This window comes from Pteropus vampyrus, unplaced genomic scaffold (genome assembly GCF_000151845.1).
Source record: "Pteropus vampyrus isolate Shadow unplaced genomic scaffold, Pvam_2.0 Scaffold127, whole genome shotgun sequence".
Lineage (NCBI taxonomy): Eukaryota > Metazoa > Chordata > Mammalia > Chiroptera > Pteropodidae > Pteropus > Pteropus vampyrus.
Genome location: NW_011888908.1, coordinates 1,387,871 through 1,395,227, shown reverse-complemented (window position 1 = coordinate 1,395,227; position 7,357 = coordinate 1,387,871).

The following is a 7,357-nucleotide window of genomic DNA, read 5'->3' as shown; positions in this document are numbered from 1 at the left end:
TGCTTTTTTTTTTAGCCCTGATGTGCGCTGGGACGCAGTGTCATCTAGGATTCTTAACACCTCGGCTTCCTGCCTCCCCGTGGGCCTTACCTTGTGGCGGATGGTTTTTCGAGGTGCCAGATGTTGGGTGGGATGTTTAGTATAGAAGTTGGCCCTTCAGGCTCCATCGCTCTCCAGCCAGGACCTGTCCTGGTCCCCTGCTCTTCCTGGGGCTTCTCCTGTATGAACACTAGGAAGAGGAAGAGGACTCTCAGATTCCTAGACCTTTATCGCCACCCATGACCTGTTTCCAAGTCTCAGCTCCACAGCTCCAGGGACCTGCAGGTTGTCCCCTCCTGCGCCTCCCGTCTCTCCACCCTCGCGCCTGCCAGAGTCTCTCCTCCCGGGAAGCTCCTCTCCAGGTCTCACGTGCAGATCATTCCATCACTTCCAGGCCTACTTCAAATTCACCTCCTCTGTGACCCCTCCCCTTTACCTCCACAGCACCTGGTAGGAACTAACTTTCTAAAGACATACCGCCTTCCGGTCCTACAGAATGTATGTGCTTCCATTGCACATGTCTTGCCTCTTTAAATAAGTTCTTCAGTATCGCTTTGCATTCCTTACCTCTAACCCAAAGCCGCACATGTAAGAGATACCTATTCATCCAACAAACTCTTCTTGAGCACTCAATATTTATTAAATGAATAGAATTTACAAAATAATTTAAGTCTAGAAAGACTAATTCAGATTAATTTCCGGTGCGCTGAAATGTAAGTTGTATGATCCTTCATAAATTTTAGGTATGATGAAAATCCCCTCACTTTACTAGCCTTACATCAACATTACTGATTGCCTCAGTGAGGATTTAATTATTTGACAAGTATTTGTTTAAATTTTTGCTTTTTTACCTTTCCATTAGAGTTCGAAATCCGAATCCATTTTCCAACCAAGTTGACATTAGTCAAGACAGTAGATTGTCTATTGGGTAAAAGGCATGGCTGCTCTCTCCAACTATGTGAATCAGGGTGCTAGGAGTAGATTACCCCTAACACCCGGGTTGTGTCTGTAAGCATGCAATGACTCCGAAAGGCAGTCTTTGGAAATAAAATCTAATTCCACTTACTAAATTACCCATGGTCCAAATGGGTTATAGAGAATAACCTTTAGTCTACAAATTGTTTAAAATAGCTGAGTTCTCCATATGCACAGCTTGAATTCCGATGCAAAAGCTCTTGTGCTGATTGTCAGCATGTGGTCCCACTGCTATAGTAGATATACTTCTGTATTTTTTCCATTGTTCTCCAAAGGAAAAAATTTAATTATCTAGCTGAAAAGACAGACATGTTTTTGTATTGCTCCTTAAGCCATCTTTTTTTTAACCTTTATGATATTCATGGAAATGTTCCTTTTGCTTGTATTTCAATTTCTCAGATTTACCTTGAGATTTGATGAAATTATATTAATAATATAGGGGAGACATGTCTGCTTGTTATAGCAAAATGCTTCCCTCATAATGCTTGGTAAAAATAAATAACTTTAATATAATTTTAACGTGAAATACTCTTATGCGTATCAGCACATTCAATTTAGATGAAGAATGTGTTTCCTCGTACATCATATTGCTGGCGTGTTGGAATATATATGTATTACACAATACCAAACATAATAAGTTTTTGGAACTTTTTTGTTGATTAAAGCATTTGAGAAATATTTAGTATAATCTGAATATCATTACTGACTATGCTTTAACTTATCAAGTTGAAATTTTCATTGGCAAATTGACTTACAGAGAGCCTGCATAGATTCACATAAAAGAGTACAGTCAGGAGAGTGAACATATTTAAACATTAAAAGCATAAGGGTAAGAACTGACAAGTTTTTGCAGACCGAAAGAATAAAGTTGGATTTGAATATTTTTTTAAGTCAAATGGAAAGAGGAATAGGACATATTAAGTAAAGCCAAACAAAAACAAAAGCCAGTTCTAAAAGGATTTTTTTAAGTGATTCGAACCCCATGAAGGGGAAAAATATACAAATATATATGTAAACGTGGGGTGTGTGTGTGTGTGTGTGTGTGTGTCTGGAATGATATACATTAACAAGTTAAAGGAGTTAGCTTCAAAAGTTGGAAGGCAAGTTTTGTTTTATTTGGTATAACCTGGTTATAGCAAATGATGGGTAAATATTTATTCATCTTTAACATCAGCACTATGAGAATGCTACATTTTAAATCATAAGTCAAATACATAAATCACGACCAAATTTCTTTTTAAGAGAGGCGAATACTACTATGGTTCTTATTGTCATACAAAGAAGCAGCCACTGAAGGGTGATTAGACTTTACCACGTTCTTAGACCTAACATGCCTTCTTCTTCCTTCTAAATGAAAATGCAGGAAAGCTTGGGCAATTTAGAGTAACTCACAGAATCTTAACAGCCACTGAACTCCTACATTCACACTTTGCAGTGAAGTCTTGGGAAAAAAATGAGCTGTCTGTGTGTTCTTCATTGAGATAAGTATTATCTCCTTGATCCTTTTGAATTTAGTGGAGGCAGATTTGGCTGTCCTTTGAAGATTTAAAGGAAGAGATAAGCTCCAGACTGACTGTATTTTTAACAGTTATTGTACTGAGCATGAACTTTTTGAAAAATGCCAAGTGCTTAAACACAAACTGTTTCTGCCACGTCATAGCACGAATGTAAGTACTGTGTTTGAACCCATCCTCACAGCTGCTTCCAAACATCATTTGTGTCTAAGCAGCCTAGTTCGTTCTCAGGATTCCACAGTGTTCAAGGTGTCGGTTTCTGGAGCCAGGTAACTGGAAATTTCAAAAATACACTATGTTAAAAATATTTACCTATGTTATTCTGGGACATAGTGGAACAAGTGTCAGATTCCTGGTCAGATCTGAATCCCATCTTTGTCATGTGTTTGTGTTGTGTAATGGCAGGTAAATTTTACCTGGACATCACTACATGTCAAGCACTGGGCTAAATTCTTTACAGGTACTGGCTAATTTAATCCGTATAATAGTTCTTTGAGGTAGATAGTATCGGTATTATTCCGGTTAACAAAGGAAGTAACTGAACTAGAGAGAATTTATTAATAATATTAATAATTAATAATTATTAATTTTAATTTTAAATTCCTGCCAGAATTGGAATTCGACCTAAGGCAACGTGACCCTAAAATTTTAGGCTACGTTTTTCTCTACCTCGCCTCACATTGCTAACATCTTTCTTCCTGTTTCACTGCAACTAGGTTGCCTCTAGTTCATGTGTGAAAATATTGTATTAAATATCATTTTTAATTTTTAGAATGGATATCTGGTTAAAATAAATATAGGACTTGCCAAAGACAATCTATGAAACTAAAAAATAAGAGAAAGAAAATAAAAGAAGAAAGAAAACTGTTGCTAATCCTAAAGAAAGACAGAGGTAGGACATGCCCCTTTTGTTTCGCCAACAGGTAGAATGACACTGATCCATCCACACCACTCACTAGTGTCTACATGACATTTGTCTGAGATTTGATATGTCTATGAGGCAGGTGGCCATGGACTGGGATGAAGGCTCTCTGGCTACCTGGGGAAGGTACCTGTGTAGGCATGATCTACCCGGAAGGACCGAACAGCTTGAACTATGAATACACCTGGACCAGCACTGTGGGTCAGAAAGCTTCTGGAGCTTTCAGAACAAGCAAATTCTGGGACTTTTAGAATAATCTGGGCTTCAGATAAGTAAGAAATGGATAATCTCCAACAGTAAAGGAAGTGCAACCAGTCCCAAGTGACGGAGCCCTCATTGCAAATACAAGGGCATTATTCTCGGCCCCTGATTTCACATCGTTATAAGCAGAGAGTGGATATAATGATACAACAGATCCCTCCTAGACAGGCAGTGACTTTGTCTGTCAGAAGCCAAGATCACAGCCTTGATAAGCAAAGTTAAATTAGTTACCCACAGTCTTTTCTGAGAAATTTCCAAGTGGACCTGGGACTCAACAAAGCAATTGGGTTTACATTGTGGCAGATACTCTATCGTGTCTTTGTTCCCTTCTGAGAATGAAGCCTGAGCCGACAGTATATTCGACAGAGACACGCTTCTGAAAAGGCCATTAATCTCAGAATGATGAAAACATAATGCTGCCTTATTTCTTGGTCTTCCGTGTAGCTGGCACTCTTGCACCTTTTCAACTTCCTTTGCAGTAGCAAGGAGAAATAGTGATCATTACTGGGATCCATAATCAATGATAATTATAGTTTCTCACTACTAGCTGAAGTTGTGCTTTAATATTTTGTTCAAAATAAAACATATTGTGGTAATAAATATAAAATCAGAGCTTTTTAAAAGCACCCTAGCATTGTATATTCACTAAATTTATATCAAGCACTTAACATAGTAATTGTTGAAAATCATTTAGTATTAAAGATGATTACATATGAGTAACTAGTCAAAACTGATAAATAAGAAGGCATACAAACTAAAAATAAGCATATTTTCCTTAGAGTGTCCTACTGAAATGAAAGAATGTTATTTTTTTCAATAATGCCAACCTTCAGGGTTGATTAATTACTACTAACAGATTGTGAATTTGCAGAATTGAATATGTATGCTAATTATGACTCATTCAATATTTTACTTCATATATATTATGTTATATATGTATCATTTGAAGTAAAATATTGTCAATATGCATTTTAGGTGTTCGGTTTTGTTTATTAATATATTCCTTTTCAATAAAGAATGGGGACAAGCTTCAATAAACACAGGTATATATTTTAGAACACAAGAGCAAGTGATTCTGATTAGAATTTAAAATAAAGAAGTGAAAATTTCGAAATGACTGTTTCTTACTCTGCACTGCCCAACACTTCTAACGGAGTGCACAGCTAACTATGCACAGCTAACGGAGACCCAATCAGATTTCAGAATGCGCCATATTTCGTCTTTGATTCAGCTGACCACATTGCTCACAGTGATAACCAGATGTGGAAAAGGAGAATCAAACACGGAAATCCTGCCTGTCAGATGAGTCCAATTAGCAACCTAATTGGACTTGCCGCTCTTGCTATCAAAGAAGTCCCCAAACTGTACCAGCAATCAGTCAGGTCACATGGCACTGTATTGACAAAGATGACAGTATCAAATCTTCATGAGCTTTCACTCAGATATAACTCAGCCTATCATATTCCTTTCCACCACATAAGAAAGTGAGTTCAATAGAAATCTGACCTCGTCTAAGAACAGCAACAAAAATCAAAGCCACATCCCTCTGTGGTTAGTGCTAATTGGCGCAGGGGCTGGAAATCTCTCTTGCGTTAGATTTCTCTTGTTCCTCTTTCACTACTTCTATTTATCTTCAAAACTGGCCGGGGGTGTGCATCACCGGTCCCAGAAATGTTAGCTAGTTATAGTATGCACAAAGAGGAGAGTGCTATTCTCGTATACTGTTTTGAAATTACCGAATACAATAGTCATGACAACTGCCTTTGAGGATAACTGACAAAAGAAATCTTGTGTAAGCCCCATTATATTCTCTATTATAAATTACATTATTTTAAAACATTTCTTATTTTCCTATGAGAACTCTTTAAAATTCAGCATTTTGCACATAGTTCATTTAAAAATGTGAAGGGCACCATATATGATATCATGAAATTATTGTTTAGAGAAGAATGTGTTTCTATATAATACATAAAATTTACCTATTAAGAACTACAAGCTCATGAGAATTTCCAGGCACAAGACTTACAATACAGAGCCAGGTTATTAGCTTATGTAATTTTCTATATTGCCTATGGCAATTACCAACAGTTGTAGAACTGGAAACTCATACAAAAAAATGAAAGAGAAGAGGGAGGGAGGGAGGGAGGGAGGTGGGGGAGGGAGGCAGGCAGGCAGGCAGGAAGGAAGGAAGGAAGGAAGGAAGGAAGGAAGGAAGGAAGGTCAACAATAAAACAGAGTGGCCAAATTGAATTTAGCCAATGTGAGGAAGGAAGAAACACTTTCCTGTCTCTAAAACTCTCCAGTTTATTCCCTGAAGCGGGAGAGTTGAGTGCCCTTGTGTGGCTTGCCATTGTAATCAATCTTGGCATCCACATTTGAAAAAACATGGCTGTTGACATTTAAATGACTGTTAAGATTTGACCTGGAAAATTATAATCAATTCTGTACACTTTGTTACCAGAAGAATGTGGCCAGATTAGATGGAAGTTGGGAAAAAGTAACACAAACAATTAAAGAGGAAGATAGGGAAGAGTGAATAATGAGGAATCGGAGTTGTAGAAATCTTGTGTCTACAGAATGATGAAGTGAGTATGGATGGGTGTAATGCTCACATTACATTCGATGACTTAAGTAAATACGATAAAAGAGTGAGATTCAAGATAACCAAACCTTCTATTTTTAAAACATCCATTTTGTAAGATATAACAAGTTCAAAGTATCAAGTATAGTAAGTCCTTTAAAACAAAACAAAGCAAAACAAAACAAGATACTTAAGACTTAAAGAATGTAACTTGCTCATGATAAAGGCTCATTATATATCTTAGGCCCTCATTTTTATGTTGAAAATGTATAGTTATATCAATTAAGAAACATGAAAGCTATTAAATTCTTGGACTGCCTATTACTATATCCTAAAGTTATTTATGATTTAGAGAATTAAAATTCTAATAATCCTTACGTTCAATGAAAAAAACATACTTGATGATCTCAGAGTAAATAATTTCTGTATAAAGTCATGAATTGTTCCCAAAGAAATTTCTAGATTTAGCAGTTTCCAGCATCCCTATTTGATATTCCTTTCCTGTTTCCTTCTCACTATCACACTTTATGAACAATTTTATGTCTATCACCACTAGATTAGCATAATTTTAGTAGCTAAAAAAAATGCAATTATTTCCACTACAAGTTGAGTTCCCCCTTAGGAAGTTGCATGGAAATAGTAAAATTAGGAAGCCAGAATCAAGGTTGACTACATCCTCCTCCCTGACGCTCCTGCCTTCTTCTCCCTTGGCGACTAGCACTGGGACTTCCATCTCTATGTAGATTACTCTCAAAGCCATATTTTCTAACCCTTGATAATTGTAATTAGTGTTACATTTCCAAATGTCTGTTGGATCTTTCCGCTTGGATATTCTGCCATCACTTCAAATTAAGTCATCTGAAATAGTTTCTCCTTTCGATCTCCTTGCCTGCGAATGGGACCACTATTTTTCCATGGTCCTGCATCCAAGCTTCAGCAGCCCTCTTAACTCATTGCTTGCTCCTTCCCACATTGTTACTTACCAAGTCTCGCTGACTTTTCTTTCAAAATGTCTCCTAACCCAGTCTTGTGAGTGAACATGCATGCGCACACACACACACACAC